Here is a 20,796-nt window from a genome sequence, read left to right as displayed (position 1 = left end):
TTTTTGTGCTTTTTGTCATAGTGTAAAACATGCAGCAATTCACTGCCATGACACAAAAAGAACTCTGACTAATAGTTTGCAGTTCTCAAAGCTGATACGTTGTTTGTAAAAACTCAAGTTTTGCATTGTGCACTGGATGCATTGTAGGCCACCTGCCTATCTCCAACACAGTCCTGCTTTGAAACTATTTCCTATATGGGTTTGTAGTTGTGATTTTGCCATAATTTGGGGTTTCTAGCTATTACTCAAACTCTCTTTAGAAGAGTCCACATCTAACAAGAGTAGGTGGCTCACTTACATCTGGATATTTACTACCTAGGCAATCATCACTTTCTCTTTGTTCCCCTGTGATCTGCCCATAATGCACCTTTGTTCCCAAACCAACATGACTAGAAACACTCAAAAATATGCTAGCATATGAATTGTGATAATTCAGCTATATCAGCTACATAATTTGTAAAGCAAAACTCAATTCTTTTTATTTCTTAGTGGTAGATAATACTATCTCAAGCTTCCACCCAGATCAATACACAAAAAGTGACCATTAACTCCTTGTAGGCTTAGAGATCAACTTCATTATATCTGATAACACTGTCAAGAACGCTAGGTGGATTGAATTTGATATTCTGCTACTAAATTCCAGTGTGCCTGTAGGCATTAAAGATATGTAGTCTGGATACTAGTGCTAGGTAATGGTAGACTTTCAGTTAGGAGTTTTAAGATACCACATGCCTTGAAGTTCTAAGAGAAATAGTAGCTTGCTTGGTTTTTGTTTGTTTGTTGTTTGGCATCATTGGACAATGTAACAAAACAATAAAATTCCAAAATAATTTCTTACCAAATCCAAGGGAAAACAAGAAATATATATTCAAGCTCATCACTGACAGTGCTGTATGTGAGAAGGACTCTGTAGATGAAAGTGTAGTTATTTGTTTAACCCTCAAGGAAGGCAATGACAGAGTGTGAGTTTCATGAAAGAAGATTTCATGCTACATGTAAATTTAAAGTTAGTAAGTGGACCTTCAACAAATAATCAAAGGAATTTTTTCCCTGAGAGCTTTTGGTTGTGAGAGAACACTGAATTGGGCCATAAATTAGACATACTTTTATTTAGAACCTTTTTTCCTTGTTTACAAAAAAATCTTGCTAATTAAATGCTCTATCTTGTCAAGTATTCCAATTCATGCCAGAAAATTCAGGAAACTTTGGGAAAATTTTTAAAAATTGCACATGACAGATATGCTATGATCTTAAAACTATTGCAGAAGTATAGTTTTGATGTGACATATACAATATTTTATTTACATGATATATGAAAATATTATTTTGCTATTAAACATTGAAGACATTGCAAGAATATGTTAATATCTTATAGACATAAGAAGATTCCTTCTCTCCACTTACTCCAAAATTCCAGATTTCCTGTTTATGTGTGGTTCTGAAGGCTGGATAAAAACACCTCTTGACTTTTGTTATCCTGGGTCATTATTCTTCTAGAATCGTTCTTTTTATAAAAATATTCAAGTCGTGAATGATAAAGATATATTGCTTATGTAATGGAGACAGTCAAACTCTTAAAAAAGTAATTTATTTAATTTTATGTGCATTGGTATTTTGTCTGGGTGTATGTCTGTGTGAGGGTGTCAGATCCCCTGAAATTGGAGGTATAGACAACTGTGGGCTACCATGTGGGTGCTGGGAACTGAACCAGGGTTCCCTAGAAGAGCAACCAATACTCTTAACTGATGAACCATCTCTCTAGGCATGACAGACAGCCAAACTCTTTAAAAGAGATTTTTGGAGCACAGATCATTACATGGGAAGAAATGGATACCCACACAGTACCATGGGAGATTAGAGTCCAGCTCCAGATAGATTAGAGGATAACAGAGGAACAGCATAAAGCTAAAAGAAAAAAATAACATAGTTAAGGAATGCACTTCTGCAATGACCAAAGGAAATATTTTTAAGTAACTAAGCTAACAAATGACCTACGTGACTATATATGTCTACATGACATCTCAATACTCATAGGTGCATGACAGACATTTCAGGGGGATCTGCTGTCAACAAGTAAAATTTAAAATGAGCAAATGTTAATATCGATGTTTACAAAGGAAAAACCTGAGCAAGAAATAGCCAAACTGACTCATAAACTGAAAAGTGAAAATTGGAAATGCTATACCCATCGTATTGGCAACAGTTAGTAACAACATTAATTCCTGGTGTTGGTGGATGTATGAATTAATTTTGGAAAGCAGTTTGGAAATGATGAGTAAAATTCATCCCACAGCTGTCCTATGGCCCAGCCATCTCACTTTAGAATTTATGTGTCAGAGAACTTCCAGGAAGCAAATATTGAGACAGACTGCCAGAAAAAAGAACTTTCCATCTTGGGAAACTAATAAGTTAATTTGGTGGATACATAATGTGAAAAGCAATACAAACGTTACAAGCAACTTTCTATAGAGAGAAAGAGAGAATAATAAGGATAGATCTTAAAATTTTAGCATAAAGCAGAAATGAGCTTTATCAATGCCATTCTGTTACTCTAAAGTATATACTTTTTATCAAGGTCATATGTCAAATACAAGAAGCATGTCCACTTAAGAGAGGGTAATGGGGGTGGGCTGAGGAATCGAACATGTCATCACACGGCCATGGATCCATACACTCTTATTCTCACATAAAATATTTTACTAACATAAAAATAGAATCTGAGACACAAAACTGTAAGTAATTTACATAAGGTTGCATTATAGGAGTAAAGGTAGCATACAAATGCTCACATCTGACTATAAAGCCATTTACCCAGTATACAAGTACAGAGGGAAAGAAAATCCAAGGCCACTAACATATAAGCAACTGAGTATGTTGAAAGTGTATACAACTTGCAAAGTTTTGACCTGTGCATACCAATGAAGCCATCTGCACTATCAATATGCACATCCATTTGTCTCTAAACATTTCCTTGTGCTAATTTGTAATCATTTCTTCTAACTATTTGATGTTTCCACCCTTGTTCCTAAGAACTCTGGATCTGCTTTTCTATAGACTAGCTTACATTTTTACACTATAGGCTGTTTACATTTTCTTAGAATTTTGTACAAATGAAATCATATTCATGTGCTGTCTTGCCCTTTTTCTCAAAAATGATACTATGAAGATTGATTTTTGTTTGTGTGTCTCTAGTTTGTTTCTTTGTTTTCTGGGTAGAATCCTGTTATGTAATCTGTTTATACATTCACCTGTTTATATACAATTTTGTTGTCCAGTGGTTATGGATACTTCTAATAAAGTTACCACCAACAGTCATGTACAAGTCTCTGTAAATGCGTATTGTTGTTTCTCTGAAGCAAAATCCAGTGTGAGAATGACTAGGTCACATGGAAAGAGTGTCATTAACATCTTAACAACTAGTTGACTGGTGAAAATTTTAAAATTTACTTAATTCTTGTCTGTTGAGTTTTCATATTTAACTGTTTGTAATTAGAATCTCTTTGTCAAATCCAAGGTCACTGAGGTCTTCTGTGTTTTTGTTTAGGGGACTTATAGCTTCTGCTTTAGGTCTGTGAGCCACTTTGAGATAATTACATTTTGTGTATATTTAAGGTGTGGGGTAAAGTTCAAGGTTAACATTTTACATATATATATAAAAAATTTTACACACTTCTTCTATACAACCTATCCAGTTAATTTACTGAGACATACTTATTTGCTTGTGGGTTCTACCCACTTCCATTGATTTATCTGCTTTTATGCCAATATTGCATTTTCTGTTATATGATGTCATAAGTCTTAAAATAAGAAAGTATGCCTACTAATAATATACAGTGTGTGTGTGTGTGTGTGTGTGTGTGTGTGTGTGTGTGTGTGTGTGTTGCTATTTTGAAATATTTTCTGTAAGTTTGTTGTTTTGTCATTGTATGTTTGGAAAAATTTACCAGCCAAACCATCTGGCATGTAATTTTCCATGAGGGGAAGATTTAATCTCAAGCAATTTCTTCAACAGACATGGGAAAATTCCGCTTATATTTTCTACAGCCTGTTTGTAATTTGTGGTGTTGGGAGAATTTATTCTCTTACTAGAAGTGGTAAAGTTGAGCTCCACAATGATGTTCAAACTCCCATTTCCCTTTATTGTTGTGTTGTCTGCTGTGATTCCCTTCATCCTTTTTCTTGTGATTATAATGTGTGTCTTCTTTTTTCCCCAGTTGACCATCTTAGAGAACCAGCTTTTGGATCCCCTGATTGGATCTTCAGTGTTTATTTTTTCTTTCAGTTTCATTTTCTCTTATTTTTATAGTTGTTTGTAACATGGGGATCACATGCTATGTTTTTCTAAAGATACTATCTATTCTCCACAATTGTTTTTTCAGTACTGGAATTTAAACTCAGGACTTGCCCATGTTAGTTAAATGCCCCACCACTGAGCTGCTGCTTCCCCAGTCCAAGAAAATTTGATGCAATTTTGGTTTCCTTCTTATTTCGTCCCCCAATATCCCCCTCCATGCTCACTTCTGTCTGGTTCTCTTCAATCCTCCATCCACCACAGTGTTTTCATGACACATGCATTCTGCTGCCCTTTACAGTCTCTGTCTCACTGCTCATGATTCTCTTTCTCTGTTTATGACCTATATCTACACACATGTAAATATATTTACATATACATCTCTATATAAATTTAAATCTGAATTCTTCTTATGAAAGAAAACACGGTGTTTGCCTTTCTGCATCAGGCTTATTTGTTTAAAACAATTATTTACAGCTTCACACAATTTTTTTTGCAAAATTTATAATTTTGTTTTTCATTATGGTTTCATGAGATTCCATTATGTAGATGTAGCACTTCTTGTTTATCCATTCATTATTGATGGACATCTAAGTTGGTCTTGTTTTCTGCCTATGGTGAATAGGAAAGCAATGAACGTGGATGAGAAATACCCTTAGGGTATGCCCATCATAGTCCACTTGGCAACTACACAAAAACTCAGCCTGTATTATGTTATTAAAATTAAAGTCTTTGTGGTGCATTATTTTTTTCTTTTGTCTTTCTGACACACTTGTGATGATTTTGGGGTCATTCTGTACTTTCAATAACTGCTTTTTGAGGCAGGTTTTGTACAGCTCATGCTGGCCTTGAATTCTTGATTTCTTGCCTCAACTTCACAAGTGGCATTGCCACCACACTTGTTCTTATTATTTCCATTGTACAAAAGAGAAAACTGAAGCCAAGAAATTTACCTAATATCATATAATATCCAAGTATCAGAGCCAATATTCAAGTACAAAATGGATGCCCCAAGGCTGCAAGCTTAGGCAACATTTTATACTGTTCAGTGCAATTGCTATCAGCGGTATTTATTTGAAAAAAATTTTACCACAATACTTAAAATTTTAGAATTTTACCATTATCAGTTTGGAATTTTTATTTTACCATCATATTCTTTATCAGAGGTTTTATATTTTTATTTCCTAGCTTAACATATTGTCATTTATAGAACTATACGTATTATTTTAATATATTTTATATAATAATTTGCATATGCTTTATAATTTTGTTTTATATGTGTTTTACTATATGTATTTTATATTTTGAAGCATCCAATATACTAATCTCCTGAGTTCTTTTTTCATAAATGGGCATTTAGTGTGAAGTTTAAGACCCTGTGGTGCTTTTAAAGGTGTGTGTGTGTGTATGTGTGTGTGATAGCCAATAAAATATCACTGAACTCTTATCCTATTCTCTTTCTTTTGGTAATCTCAAGGAAATTTAACATCTTCAGTTCAACTACTAATGTGTTCTTTGGTATCAACACCACTGATCTCATCTGGTATGGAAATACAGATAATAAAAAATCAATTCTAATTGTAAACAAAACTAATAGCAAGTTTGCAGGATGCATGCAGCCAATATCCAAACTTTGTTATCATGTGTTAAAGATTTGTGCTATGCCAAGCTCTCTAGAAAATACTTTTCATGTGTTACAATGAATTTTCCCAAGATTCTGAGATAGCTCTCTAATTTCACAGATGAGAGACCATGAAAGACTCAAGTTCTTTCCGCCACAAATATCAAAAGCCCCATTAATGTGTCAGGGCTCTTTCACATTCTTTGTCCACAGATCTGTGTCCACAGAACAGCTAATCCTCTGGTCTTGGCCTCATTTTCCCATGAGTATCTCAGCCCAGCTTAGTTCAGTGTATTGATTGCAACCTAAGTCTAGCTGTTGGATAGGTAAATTCCATACCATCAAGGGTTACATTATATATTGATACATGCCCAAAGTGGACATGATCACTTCTGGACCAGTTCAGAAAAGGAAAGAATTAACTTTTTCAAAAACTCCAGCAAACCCTTACTTATTTCTAGTTGGCTCAACTTATTTCTAGTTCATGAGCCCATAGCTGAATCAGTCAATGACAAAAGGATTTTATATATAACCTGGACATTTTGTTCTATGTCCAGATCAAGGTTATGCTGGAAAGAAGGAACAGTGGAAGAGATGTTGTGTGCGCCTAGGCAACCATGTTTGCTAAAAGAAAACTTGTTTGTGTCACTCTACTACAAGTGTTTAAACTGGGGTCTGAACTCCAGCATCACTGACTCCAAATTCCAAGGCCATTCTCACCCTAAAATATACTAGGACACCCTCCTGCCAATCACTGAGAGAACATGCTATAACACCTAAATTTTACAAAATTAGTTTCTAAGACACAAAATACAGTCATTCTAGAAGCAGGGCTGGTACAAAACTACCTTTTAAAAGTTCCTTTGAGTCATGGACTCTTCTTTTATGCTAAATCAAAATGTAATATACAGAATTAATTCTCATTTGTCTATCTTATAAGAAAATGGTTTGGTTAATTTTACATCAAATATATGAAATATTTGCTCTTATGTGAAGTTGGAGAAATTGCTATTAAGACCAGAGTAAACTCTGTGCTTTTGATTCTCAGGTAAATATATATTTTACTAATGTTGTCTAAAGCTGATGGCTTTAGGGCTTGGTAACCTTTTTTATTAGGCACTCACATTTCCCTTTTAAAAACAGTGAAATTTTTCTGCATCTTGAGAACACCAAAATAACCTAGTCTTCAGGGAGTGCTTGGTCCAAGCAATAAATATCTCTAGTAGTTTCTTCTTCCATTGTGTATTACTAAATCATCAGGTTGTGGAAAATCTATTTCTAACATGATAATCTCATGTCCTGCATTTTCCAGACCATCTTGGTTCATTCCTATTCATTTTCAGAAGGAATGAGTCCAATTTTAACGACAATATTTATGGCCATCTACATTCTTTTTAAAGTAGCTTTTCAAAGAAAGAAATTTCTTATGTCATGCATGTAGCCTTGTAGAAAGTTTGAAATTCAGATTTTTCAAATCTCTGGAAACATCTTCAGTTGGTAAAGTGCTTGCCATGCAAACATGAAAATCTCAACTCAGATTCTTGGTACCAATATAAATATAAAGCCCAGCATGGCAGCATTCTTTTGTAATCCCAGTACCAGAAAGGTGGAAGCAGACAGATGCCTACCACATACTAATCAGGCAGCCCTGAATCAAGGAACTCCAGATTAAGTGAAGACTATTTTCAAAAATAAGGTGGAGAATGATTGACAAAGTTGTCTGATATCATTTTCTAGCCTCAATATGAATACACATATACATACACACTTTAGCACATGAACAAATCACACACACACACACACAAACACACACACACACACACACACACACACACACACACACCTTTTGCCCAGAGATGCCACATTTCTACCTATCTAGGATTCAAGAAGATAGGGTTGAACCTGGAGAGATAGTTCAGTGGCTGTTCTTCCAGAGGACCTGAGTTAACTTTCCAGGCTCCACATTCATAACTCAAGTCCTAGGGGAACAAATACCCATCTCCAGTCACTACAGGCAACAGGCACACATACCTATGATGCACAAACAGGCAAAACATTCAGGCACATACAAACAAATTTTAGAAGAGCTATCTGGTCATATCCAAGTTTTAACTGTCACCTTGACATACTTTTCTACCTGGGGAAAGAGTCTCAGGTTGGGAGGGCTGGGGAGATCAGGGTGATCTGTGGGCATGTCTGAGGAAGATGGTCTTAATTGCCTTAATTGACTTCATGTCACAGCCTGAAAGTGAGCAGCACCGTCCTATGGGGTTGGGCCCTGGACTGTATGAGTAGAGCAAGTTGGCTGAGCAGTATGTGTGAGTCTGCTGTTGACTATGGATGTGATATGATTGTTTCAAAGTCCTGATCTGGCTCCCACAAAGTGACAGGACAAAACCCTGAAATGTAAGGTAAAACAAACCCATCTCACCTAAGTTCCTTTTTGAGAAGATAGTTTATCATGGCAATAGAAATGAAACTAGAACTGGAGTATGATGTCATGGGAATCGTGGGGATTTTGAATGTGTTTTGCCTACAAGGGGGAAAGGATTTTGTCTATTGAATGTGTCATTTTTGAGAAAGGGTCCATGATGGGAGATGTCATTCTGTAAATATGTTTTCGCATTGGTTAATGAATAAAGCACTGTTGGCAGATAAGAAAGGAAAATAGGCGGGACTAGGAGACAAGGAGGATTCCGGAAGTAGTGGAGGAGATCCAAGATGGAGGACAGAAAGAGAAGAACGTCAGCCTCTCTCCCAATAAGATAAGACCACGTGGAAATACTTAGATTAATAGAAACGGGTTAATAATTAAGATAGAGCTAGCTGATAAGAAGCCAATAATAGGCCAACAGCTTTGTATCAAATAGAAGCGTCTCTGTGTATTATTTGGAGCTGGCACAGCTGTGGGTCCAGGCTGCCGGAAAAACATACTCATAACAGGTCCATAAATACCAGAGACCAGCTCTGATGCTTTGCATGCTTATCTAAAGTGGATTCCCTTTGAGGAAAATGGTATTTTAAAATGCTATTCATTTTCTTCATGCTAAAAAGATGTGCTCCATAGACTACCTTCATAAATTAAATATTTTCAGTGTTTTAAAGGCAAAAGCACCTGCTATTCAAAAATATTAATGTTTAACTTTTGTCAGCTTCTCAAAATATTTCTAGTAAAATTAAGGTTAGATGTTAATGCTGCTGGAGTAATTATATAACCCTCATAGGTACCAGAAAAGAAAAAAGAAAGACAGTAATGTGAAAAAATAGTTCTGGTCTGAATTAAAACCCGGATGCCAAGCTGCTCAAGAGGAAGCACCAATACTTATTTTTTTTTTTCTATTAATAAAATGTTTTTCTCACTTGCATGACACTGAGCGAAAGTAAAAGTCTCATAGTCAGTATATGTTGAAAATAATTATTAATGTTTGGGCTGCATCTAGGAAAACAAGGAAACAATCCTCTGATACTTGTTTTCTTTTCCTTCCTTCCTCCTTTTCTTCCTTCCTTCTTTCCTTCCTTCCTTCCTTCTTCCTTCCTGTCTACCTCTTCTGTCTTTCCTGTTTTTTTTTTTTTTTTGGAATGGCTACTACAATTCTGCAGTTTCTAATTAAATGTTAATACCTTCAGCTTCTATATTTGGTTTCAGTTAGTAAATATCTTTAGATTGGTATGTTTTTAAATAATTTCTCTTATTATTTTTGTTATGGCATGTTTACAGTGCTTGCACTTACAAAAGTTAAATATTATTATGTACAAATGACCACTTAATAAATATGGCTTTTGCATATGGAATTACCACAGTGGGAGGTATCATGTAAATTAATTGCTTGTAAATGACCCAAACCAAATTCTAGCCTAAGAAAATAACTTTTAAGATTTTATTAAACTGTAACTGACTTTTCCTGAGCTCATGATTATTTCATTGACTTTAAGATTGCTACTAATTAGTTATCCTCTTTTATAGATGAGGAAGGAAACTGGAGGAACTTGAACTAGCCTACACAGCTGAAAATAGAAACTGGGGAAGGTATACATTGTAGCTTTTATTTTGAAATAGTTTGTATTTACAGAAAAATTATAGGAATAACATATTAAGCACTCCATTAACCTCTTCACACAGAATCACCATTTGATTTGAGGGGTAAATGGATGAGGTCATGATTATTTGCCCTAAATCAGCAAGTATTTCCTAAGACAAGATGAGTCTGTCCTTTCACATAACCCCAATAAAATTAGCAGTGAATTCCAGGAAGACAACTGCCTTTCTTAAGCAGCAAGCTAGATTGGCTCCTTGTTCTTAATAAAAAAATAATAATAATAATAACTATATATGTACACATGCACATATATATAATGTAGGAGTTTTCATAAATTATTTTTACAATGATTTTGCTGTGCTAGTTAGTGCCACTTTGAGTTGTCAGGAAATAGGGTGAAAACACTTCAGAAAATCATTTTCACGATAATTCACTTGTAGCCAGCATTTCAACAGCCTAGATGTAAATTAGGAAACCAAGAATGGTGACAGTCAGAAGATCCCCACCCCCACCCCCACTCAACAACTCCATCAAGTGAACTTAACACAGCAGTCAAACAAAGAACACTTGGGTCTTCTAAGGCGGGAGGCTTCTGGAAGTCTTCACAGAATATTGAGGTAGCTCACTGTTGCCATAGGTTGTCAACCTTGCTACTAAAGACTGCAGGTTTCTTACGTCTTCCCTCTATTTCCAGCAGACTTGTGAGTCTTGCTTCAAATGTGTGTGTAAGGAGGGAAATGCTGCAGCCACCTTGAGACATGAGTTCTAAGCATATTTTCCTCTCTTCCCACCCAGACGTGGAATGATAAAGCTGGTCAGTCCTTACATTTCATTATCAAGCCACATACCTACCAGCATTTTGTGAGTGTAAAACATTGATACATGGAGGGTGTCTTCATTAGCTTTTCTACTGCCGTGATAAAACACCATGGCTAAAAGCAACTTTGGGAAGAAAGCATTCATTTCATAAACACTTCCATGTTACAGTCCATTACTAAGGAAAATCGGGGCAGAAACTTGGGAACCTGGAGCCAGAAGCCATACAAATCCCATGGTGGAATGCTATTTACTGGATGTTTCTTATGATTTGTTCAGTCTGCTTTATTATAGAACCCAAGACCACCATTCCAGGGATGGCACCACTCACAATGAGCTGGGCCCTTCCCCATCAATCATTAAAAAAGTACCCACCCCAATACTTGTCTGTAGGCTAATCTTACAGGGGTATTTTTTAATTAAGATTCCCTTTTCCCAGATATATCAAGGTTTATATCAAGTTGTCAAAAAAAAGACAAAACTAATCAGTTCACAAAGGAAGACATAAAACTGTGTCACACTCTTGAATGATACATCACACATGAAAAGTTTGGCTTTTAATTCAAGATCCTTGACAGATAAATGGTAAAAGTGCATGTATAATATTAAATAGTTGGATGTATGACTTGCCACAAGATGCAAAACGTCTTGATTGTGATCAGCACCATGAACTCTGCTTCTGACACTGGCCATTCTGAACCATTTCATTTAAGGTAGATTCCCAAGGAATTGTGTCATTCTTATTTGATTTTTCCTACAGCTGAAAGATGTTTTGTTGTTTTTATGAATTTGTGGTGCTAGGATTAAACTCAGAGTGCTATACATACCACTTAGCCATAGCCCTAACCCCCAAACTGTCATATTACTGAAGTTTCTAATGTTTCAACTAAACATCAGCCTCACTGATTGATGCACCTAGATTTTTTTTTCTTGCTAGAGATGGAGATGATACCTGCTTGGCAAGCAGCCACTTCTCAGCAACACCTGCTTGTACAAGGTTGCCAGCCTAACTTTTAAAGTTCTTTCCCTGTACGTTCCACATCAAAAAGCCAATGGGAGTACTTGGCCTGAAATGAGGGAAAGGAAACAGACCACTTTAGAAGCAGATGGCTCTTGGAAGAATTTCAAATACAGCTAATTATTTCCTTAAATTGCCACAAAAATCCTCTACAGTAATTGACTATAACTTTAAATAAATATGTTTCTCTTCAACATTAAATAATCTGAGAAGGCCAATTAGTCCAAGATGGAGGAAATGAGCAGCCAAAATTGTCATGAGAGCTCAGTTTTTACCATTAAATTCATCTTAACGTGAGCTGGGTGATATGTTTGTAGCCAAATTATTCTATATAACTCGACTTCTAGGATTTTGTGATGACTTTATGATAGAAAATTGCTATTTTGAATTAAATCATGTTTTCCTCCACTTTCTTCAGCTTTTTTAAAGATGTATTTATTTTTATTTTATGTGCCTGGGTGTTGTGCTGGCTGGTTTTGTGTAGTAGCTTCACACAAGCTAGAATCATCAGAGAGGAAGGACCCTCGGATGAGGAAATGCCTCCATGAATCCATCTGTAAGGCATTTTCTTAATTAGTGATCAATAGTGGAGGACCCAGCCCATTGTGGGTGGTGCTGTTCCATGGGTTGCTGGACCTGGGTTCTATAAGAAGGTGGGTTGAACAAGTGATGGGAAGAAAGCCAGTAAGCAGCTCCCCTGTATGGCTTCTGCATCAGTCTGCCTCCAAGATCTTACCCTATTTGAGTTCCTGTCCTGACTTCTTTCAGTGATGAACAATTCTGAAGTATAAGCCAAACAAACCCATTCCTCCCCAGCTTGCCATTTGGTTATGGTGTTTCATCGGAGCAACAGAAACCCTGACTAAGACAGGTATTTTGTCTGCATGTTGTATCTGTGCACCACATGTACACAGTGCCTGCAGAGGCAGAAGAGGATGTCCAGCCCCTCTTGAATGGGTTTTCAGAAGCCATTTGCATGTTGGGAAATGAACTTGTGTTCTTTGCAAAAGCAGCAAGTGCTCTTAACCACTGAGCCATCTACCCAGTGTCCCCACTCCACCCCACCCTCTTTTTAAGAGGTCTTATATATCTCAGGCTGGTCTGGAACACATTGTGTGGCCAAAGGTGATCTGGAACTTCTGATCTTTCTGCCTCTACATCCTGAGTGCTGAGATTAGAGATGTTTGCTACCATGCTCATGTTTACACACTGCTGGGGTTTAAACTCCGGGCTTGATGCATACTAAGCAAGCACTCTTAAAATTGATCCACCAACACACTATCCTCTCAGCTTAGTATCTTAAGTGTATTGGGGTTTTTGATCATGCAATGAGATAGAAAACCTATTTTAAAATCTAGTATGTACAATCAAATAAAAGCAATTACTCTCTTAGTTAATTCTTCAAATGTTAATAAAATAGCACTCTGTGCTAGCAGCTAGACACACCAACACCACCCAATGTGTTCTCAAGACACTTAGCTGGAGGTGGAGTTCTGAAGTATAGTGTTTATGGAATGGGTGAAAGGGCCTACATTCAGTTGCCAGCACCAGGAAAAAAAGAAAACTCAGATTCTAAAATTAAGGTTAATATGTTTTAACTGTAAGAGAATTTACAACTCAACTTAGTATCAATAAATAGGAAAAAGATAAAATGGAAAGTTTCCTAAAATAATTTAATTTATAAAACAGGAAAAAATAGAGTATAACTCAGAAATTATCTAATGGAGTCATGCCCTGAGGAATGTGGGGATTTAGAAGGGATGCCCCACACTATGCCTGGTTCATTGATGAAAGATTTTCAGCATCCATTTAAAGGCAGACAGATACCTAGGAATAGACAGAGGTTATAATCCAGACATACCGAATTTAATTTTTTTTTATTTTCTTGCCTTACTTCTTATGAACAGCCTTTCTCCTAATTAGTTGATTTTCATCCTGCCTCTTCAATGAAGAGAGTTCTTTTTTTTTCTTTTTTTTTAATTATTTTTTTATTTAATTTTATATAACAAAGTCCAATTAAATGAAAACAAACATTTATACACAATATTTGGGAATTTGGGTGTCGTTCTTTCCAAACTACTTCCTGCTGGTAAGGGGCGCTGTCTTGGGGGATTCGAAGAAGATTCAGATATCCTAGCTGTAGTCTGTAGGGCTGTTTTGTCCAGCTGTTTGGTATGTAGGATCACCTGGTACTCTGTTTCAGGCAGTCTGGTGTGATCAAACCACATTAGTCTGTAAGGAATCCACATCTTAATGAAGAGAGTTCTTGGCACAAATGTCACTTTTTTTTTTTACTTCCTATGCCATCACAGACATTTGGGGAGACTGTACACTGTACAAGTCTAGGAAGTTCCATTGACATCAACCAACCCCTGTGATTAGCACCCCCTGAAATGGGGCAACCATGATTAGCCATGGTTATTCTTAGGGCTGTGGGGCATAATAGGCCAACTAGAAAGACCTGCAGTCACAATAAGACTTCGATATAGGTATCCACTATTATTCTTATCTCCCATTATTTTTAGACCCTTTAACATGTGAAACAGTGAGGCATTAGAGGAAAAAATCCTAAAAACTGATGATGGGAAAATGCAGTTTCTAGGAAAATAAAGTCAGCTATTATTACATACTATTATTACATATTAAATATATTGACATTGAAATATCTGAAGAAATAACTATAGCCTAAAAGAAAATAAATTAATCCTGAGCCTATTATCAAGTACCCTAAGCCCCTTTCTTCTGAAGCATATGAATGGCTGTCTTCTATTTCTTGTTTCTTCATTCATGAATTTTCATTAGCTAGCCTATTTTCTACTACCATAATATTGTTCTAATGCAATGTCACCTTTGATAGCTTTCAGGAGTTTATACTTCAAGAAAAATTTTTCTCCTAAAAATAAATTAGTTGCAACTGGTTACAATGAAATAGTAAATTGGAAAGATTTGCAAATGTTAACATTTGTGAGAGGTGAAATTAATGCATAGGTGTTTGCTTTTAAAATGAAATTAAATATTATTAAATGTTTTTAATAATTATGTCTTGAGTTTAAATTTATGATGCACAACAAAGATATACCTGGCTCTTCATTGTTTCTCTTGCTCTGTGGCTGTTATTGAATTTTCCTTGTTTGTGTTGTATAATATTCAACATGGACTGGGTGCATTGTTATGTAAACAGGTGCAAACTCTGAAGCAGACTGTTTGTCCATTGACTTTTCCCATATATTTAATTTCATGCACTATGACTAGGTGGCAACATTGTCAGTCTCTTGTAATTTGGATTAGAGGAGATTCTTATTATGTAGCATAGCCACTTTATCAGAAAATAATGAGAAAAACTTAGAAAATGATAGCATAGTTCAGATTAAGATCAGAAAGCATATGCAACACATCTCCAGATGTGTAATGGTTCCAATCATGGCTCTTTCCATCTCAGGAAGGTTGGGACTATGCATCATTGTCTGGCAGATCACTCCTAAGCATCACTCTTTTGTCTCTTCCCATCTGAGGGCCTGTCTATTTTCAGCACGTGGTTCCTAAATTTTCCCATCCAGACTCAACCCACAGAAAGAGAATGAATTGGGACAAATACAAATTTGAGATGTTTCTTGCCATTAGCAGTTTGCTTTTTAAGAGCTAGACATGTATGATGGATAATGCTTCTACTTACATGGTTGACAGAGACACCTGCCCTCTAGTAATTATAAAGATGACGACTAGGTAAGAAAAGAAAGAACATGCTGCTTGAGCAGCCAGTAGTCTCTAGAAATTAGACATTAATGTTATTGTACTACTGCCACGGAAATCTAGATTTCTTCCTCTCTCTTTCTTGCTCACTCTCTCTCTCCATCCCTCCCTCTCTCCCTCTCCCTTCTTCCTTCCCTCCCTCCCTCCTGCCCCTCTCCCTCATCCTCCCTCTTTTCAAAAAAAACAAGACTATTCTCCTTTTGTTCTGAGATTACTGGTACATGACTTTAAAGCTCTGTGAATCTGCTAACTGCTTAGTTTTAACAGAAATTCTGAAGATTCATGAATGTAATTGGTAGTTTCCAGCTTATTTAGTTAATTGCATAAATGAAACAAGCATCTAATTAAACCTATGGCAGTCTTCACTAGATGGTAATGTCCTTATAACTGCAATCAGAATTTAGTAAGAGATGAAAATACATGCTTTTCATCTTTAAGTCATGCACCTAATTTACATCTTTAAATACAGATGTTCATATGCACACACAAACACTCATATAAAGAGTCTAAGATCCATCAGTAGTGCCACCAAGGAGAGAAATTTCAGACCTGAGTTTCTAGAAAAGTATACTAACATGGATGATAATAATCATATTTCCTACCAATGCACTATTTATCCCTCTTAATTCAAAAATCTCTCTCCAACATTGGGCTTTTTAAGTATGATCCCAAATAGCTCACAGGAAAAGTAGCATAATGTCAATAATTAGCATTTATTGAAGGTACTTGCCAACAATCTATATCTTACCTAACGTTCACAATTCCCCCTCTATGAAAATCTGATTGATTATCTTTAGTGTGTGTGAGAGCATTTTATCTTCCATTAACAGGAAATTCACATAAAAAATACCTTCTACCAAAAAAAAAAAAAAAAAAAGCAAAAACAAAAACAAAAAAAAAGGTGATAAAGCTTAAGATCATATTCAAGAGCTGTTTGGCTCCATGTGTGAAGTGATTTTTTTTTAACAAAAAAATGGAAAACCACCTGACATCCAGACAGACACCACGTTAGCTATTTCCCCTCTTTCTGGGACCACAGATGCTGCATGTACAACTTCTTATGGCATTATGTGTGCTGCCTGATTTTCTCTGCCTTTCCCTTACAGTGCTACCCCACAAATAAAAACTTAGTGACTAATGCTTTCCTTCTTTCTTTTTTTCTCATGTGTATTTGTTTGTGTGTACCTATGTGCACATACAGTGCTTGTGTGTTGTGTACGCATGGGTACACACACCTCTGCACATGCAAAGGAAAAGGAATTTGGGGTGCCTGCTCTGTTACTCTACACCTTGTTCCCTTGAGACAGGGTCTCTAACTGAGACTGTGGAGTTAAGTGTGTTGCCAGCAAGTCTCAGGATACCTCTTTTCTCTCTTCAGTGTTGGATTTACAGGCCCATGCAGCCATGCCTGGCTCTTCATGTGGGTGCTAGGATCTTCATACTTGTGTATCAAGATTTCCTACCCATTTGACCATCTCTTTAGCCTCTACTACTTCTTAATTCTAATCTCTCAGAGAAGAAATCTGATGGGCCTGCTTTAGGTCAAATATCCACTGTAGGTAGTAGTCACACAGTACAAAACATGGCTGCCAAAACAGTAACCAAAGCCAGGATGGGGAAACAATCTGAACGTCCCTAGATAGATAACAAGATAAGGAAAATAAATATACATAAATATATACATAATACATACATACATACATATGTACACATGAAGCAGAATATGATCCAGCCTTCAAAATGGAAGTCTTTCCGGTTATGACAACATAGATAAGCCTGGAAGGCCCCATTAAATAGAAACAGGCACAGAAAACTGTATTTGGCGGGCACACTTACAATCCCAGAACTTCAGAAGTCTGAGGCAGGAGGATCAGGACTTCACAGTTAGCCTGAGCTATTTTAAGCAACATCAAGGGCAGTCTGTACTACCACTTTTGTTTTGTTGGGTAATTTTCCTTGAGGAGTTCTGTTTGTTTGTTTTGATTTTCTGGAGTTTTGTTTTGCGAAGGAAAGAGAAATGACATGGACTTATGGAAGGATGTAGGAGGAGTTGAAGGAGGGAAAGGAATAAAATCAAAATATACTGTGAAAATATTTTAATGTCAATAAATAAAAACAAAAATTATATAGTTCTAGAAAAGCAAGTACTGAATGATCTCACATACATATGGAGTTTCAAATGGTCAAATCCGTACATGTGGATGGGAGAATGATGGCTGTAGGGTCAGAGATAGAACACAAACTGATCAAAGAATGTAACTAATTTTGAGAAATACAAGATCTGAGTATTGAGTATATAGCTCAGTTAGTAGAGTGCTTGCCTAGCATGCACAAGGTAGGTGTGATTGCCAACATCACATAAACCAGGCATAGTGGCACACACATGAAATTTCAGCACTTAGGGGATACATGATACAAATTAAAGGTTAACCTCAGCTGTGGAATAAATTCAAGAATAGCCTCAGATATATGAGAGCTTGTAATAGATAAATGCTGTGGAATATTCCTTTACACTGTATCACTCTGTCTGGTTTAATAAAGAAACTGACTGACCAAGAGCCAAACAGAATAAGGTGGGCAGGAAACCCAGACTTAGAGGTTTCTGGGAAGAAGGGGTCTGGAGACACCATCCATACACAGAGGGAACAGGAGATGAAAGTGCCATGCTAATAAAGATACTGCCAAGAGGCAGAGCATAAACAAGGAATATAGGTTAACTTAAAATGTAAGAGCTAGTAAGTAATAAGCCTGAGCTATTGGTCCAGTATTTGTAACTAATATAAGCCTTATGAACCTCAATGTGTTTATTTGAGAGTGGCTGTGGGACAGAAACTTCTGTCTACAAATAAATTAAATAATTAATTAAATGTCAGCATCTATTTAAAAAATATTTGAACACCTACTGTGTAGTGTAGGAGAATTTCACTTAACAATGACATAGTGTTTATTTGATGATCGATAAGATAATTTATTCAAGTGTTCTCAACAATGTTCATATATGGTAGACGTGATATGTGTGTGTGTGTGTGTGTGTGTGTGTGTGTTCACTAACTAGATTGTGGTAACTATTTTGCAATGCATTTAAATACCAAAACTCAAACCATACACCTCAAATTTACATATTTATTTGTCAGTTGATAAAATTATATTTGCCTCAGTATGCAGGAAGAAAACCAACATACTGAAGGAGGCATGATTGGGGGAGGCTGTACTTAGAGGAAGAACACTAAGTGAGTGTTATGAGCAGTTTCCCATCAGCCTGATCCCAGAGCTGCATCAGCTCCAAATATCACAAACGGAAATACTGCATAAATTATGTAACTGTTGGCCAGTGGCTTCTTATTGGCTAGCTCTGTCTTAAATATTAACTCATTTCTATCAATGTAAGTGTTTACATGTTATATTATCAAAGAGAGGGTCTGAACTTCTTCTTTCAGATCCTACATCTTGACTTCTCTCTACTACATCTCACAGACTCTTCCTTGTCTCCTAATCCCACCTATCTTGCTTTCCTATTGCCAACAGGGCTTTATTCATCAACCAATAAGAGAAACATATTCACAGAATGATATCTCCCATCATCCCCTCTTTTCTGTCTAAAATAAAAAGAAGAGTTTTAACTTTAACATAGAAAATATATAACAAAACAGTTATCAAATAAGAACTATAGTTAACAATATTTAGTCCATTAACATTTATCAAGTTTTAAAGAAAATATTCCATCATCTATCCTATCTTTGTGAGTCTAAAGTCTTATATGTAACTTATCTTTACTCCTAACTAAGGAAAACTATAACCATAACTATCTGTCTTCAACCCCATCAAAGACTACATAAGGACAATATATAAACTCTAGAAATGAAAGAGACAATTCTCTGCCTGGTCAGTCACCCAAAGTTATTCTGTAATGTTCCATCTTCAGCCTATAGGCCATAGTGTGTCTGGCAGACTCATAGCAAAGCAGGAACCTTTAAACTGTCCACCTGTATTGGCAGTTTGTCAGCCACTTTTCTCTGTATAATGCAGAATGTCTGGCAGATTCTTCCATGAAGCAAGAACCTTGTAGCAATGTCTATCTTGTTTCTGCAGTCACTTTCCTGTGGGTCTTGCATGTCTAGTTTATATAACATAATAAAGTAAAACAGTCTAGACAAGAGCAGTTTCTTGTACAAATGGCTAGTCTTGCCATTTTAGAAGTAAACTCCATAACAGGTTTCTTCAAAGTCCATCTTCCTTTCTGACACAGTTGTTGTTGCCAGGAGCAGTTATGCCTCACTGTTTAAAAAAAAAAAACACTAAACAGTTTTAAATGCCATATTCTGTAGGTCTTTGAAATGTTTGAAGAATGCCTATCCAATCGAAATATATCTCTATATATCTATAAAAACCTAATAAACCTAACTATAAATTTTGACTATTATAGGTAACCATCTATAATCTATATACTAAAGTATACATTACATTTTTAAATGGGATATGTAAACAATACCTAAACAAGAGGAGAAATATACATATCACAAAATTTACATTAAATTTGTGTCAATAAACAAAAATCCATTCCAAAACAAAGTATTAATTAATTTCTCTATCATAATTCCCTTTTTACTTTTAAAGAGAGATTGGTTGCAATCATTAACCATTTATGACTAACCCTATTTAGGTGAAAACAAGCATTTATAGACAATATTTGGGAATATGGGCATTATTTTCTCCAAACTGCTTCCTGTTAATTGAGGATGCTGTAATATCATGGGAATCCTAAGAAGACACAGAAATCCTGGCTGTAGTGGTCTGCAAGGCTGCCTTGTCCCAGATGTTTTGGATGTTGGATCACCTGGGGCACTGTTTCAGGGAGTCTTTCTTGATCAAACCTTGTTAGTCTGGAATGCATCCACAGCTTTTCTTTTTTCTTTCTTTCTTTTTTTTTATGTAAACAAACATTTATAGACAATATCTGGGAATTTGGGCATCGTTCTTTCCAAACGACTTCCTGCTGGTAAGGGGCGCTGTCATGGGGGATTCGAAGAAGATTCAGAAATACTGGCTATAGTCTGTAAGGCTGCTTTGTCCAGCTGTTTTGAATATAGGATCACCTGGTACTCTGTTTCAGGTGGTCTGGCTTGATCAAACCTTACATTACTCTGGTAGGAACCCACATCTTTTCATTTTCTGTGGAAACAAAAATAGAAATCCTTTTCCCCAGTAACTTGTCCTTGAACTTAAATTTTGGAGTCAAAGCATTTATTTTTTTAATTTAATTTAT

This window comes from Phodopus roborovskii, unplaced genomic scaffold (genome assembly GCF_943737965.1).
Source record: "Phodopus roborovskii unplaced genomic scaffold, PHOROB, whole genome shotgun sequence".
In the NCBI taxonomy this organism is placed as follows: Eukaryota; Metazoa; Chordata; class Mammalia; order Rodentia; family Cricetidae; genus Phodopus; species Phodopus roborovskii.
Note: the sequence above shows the minus strand (reverse complement) of the source record.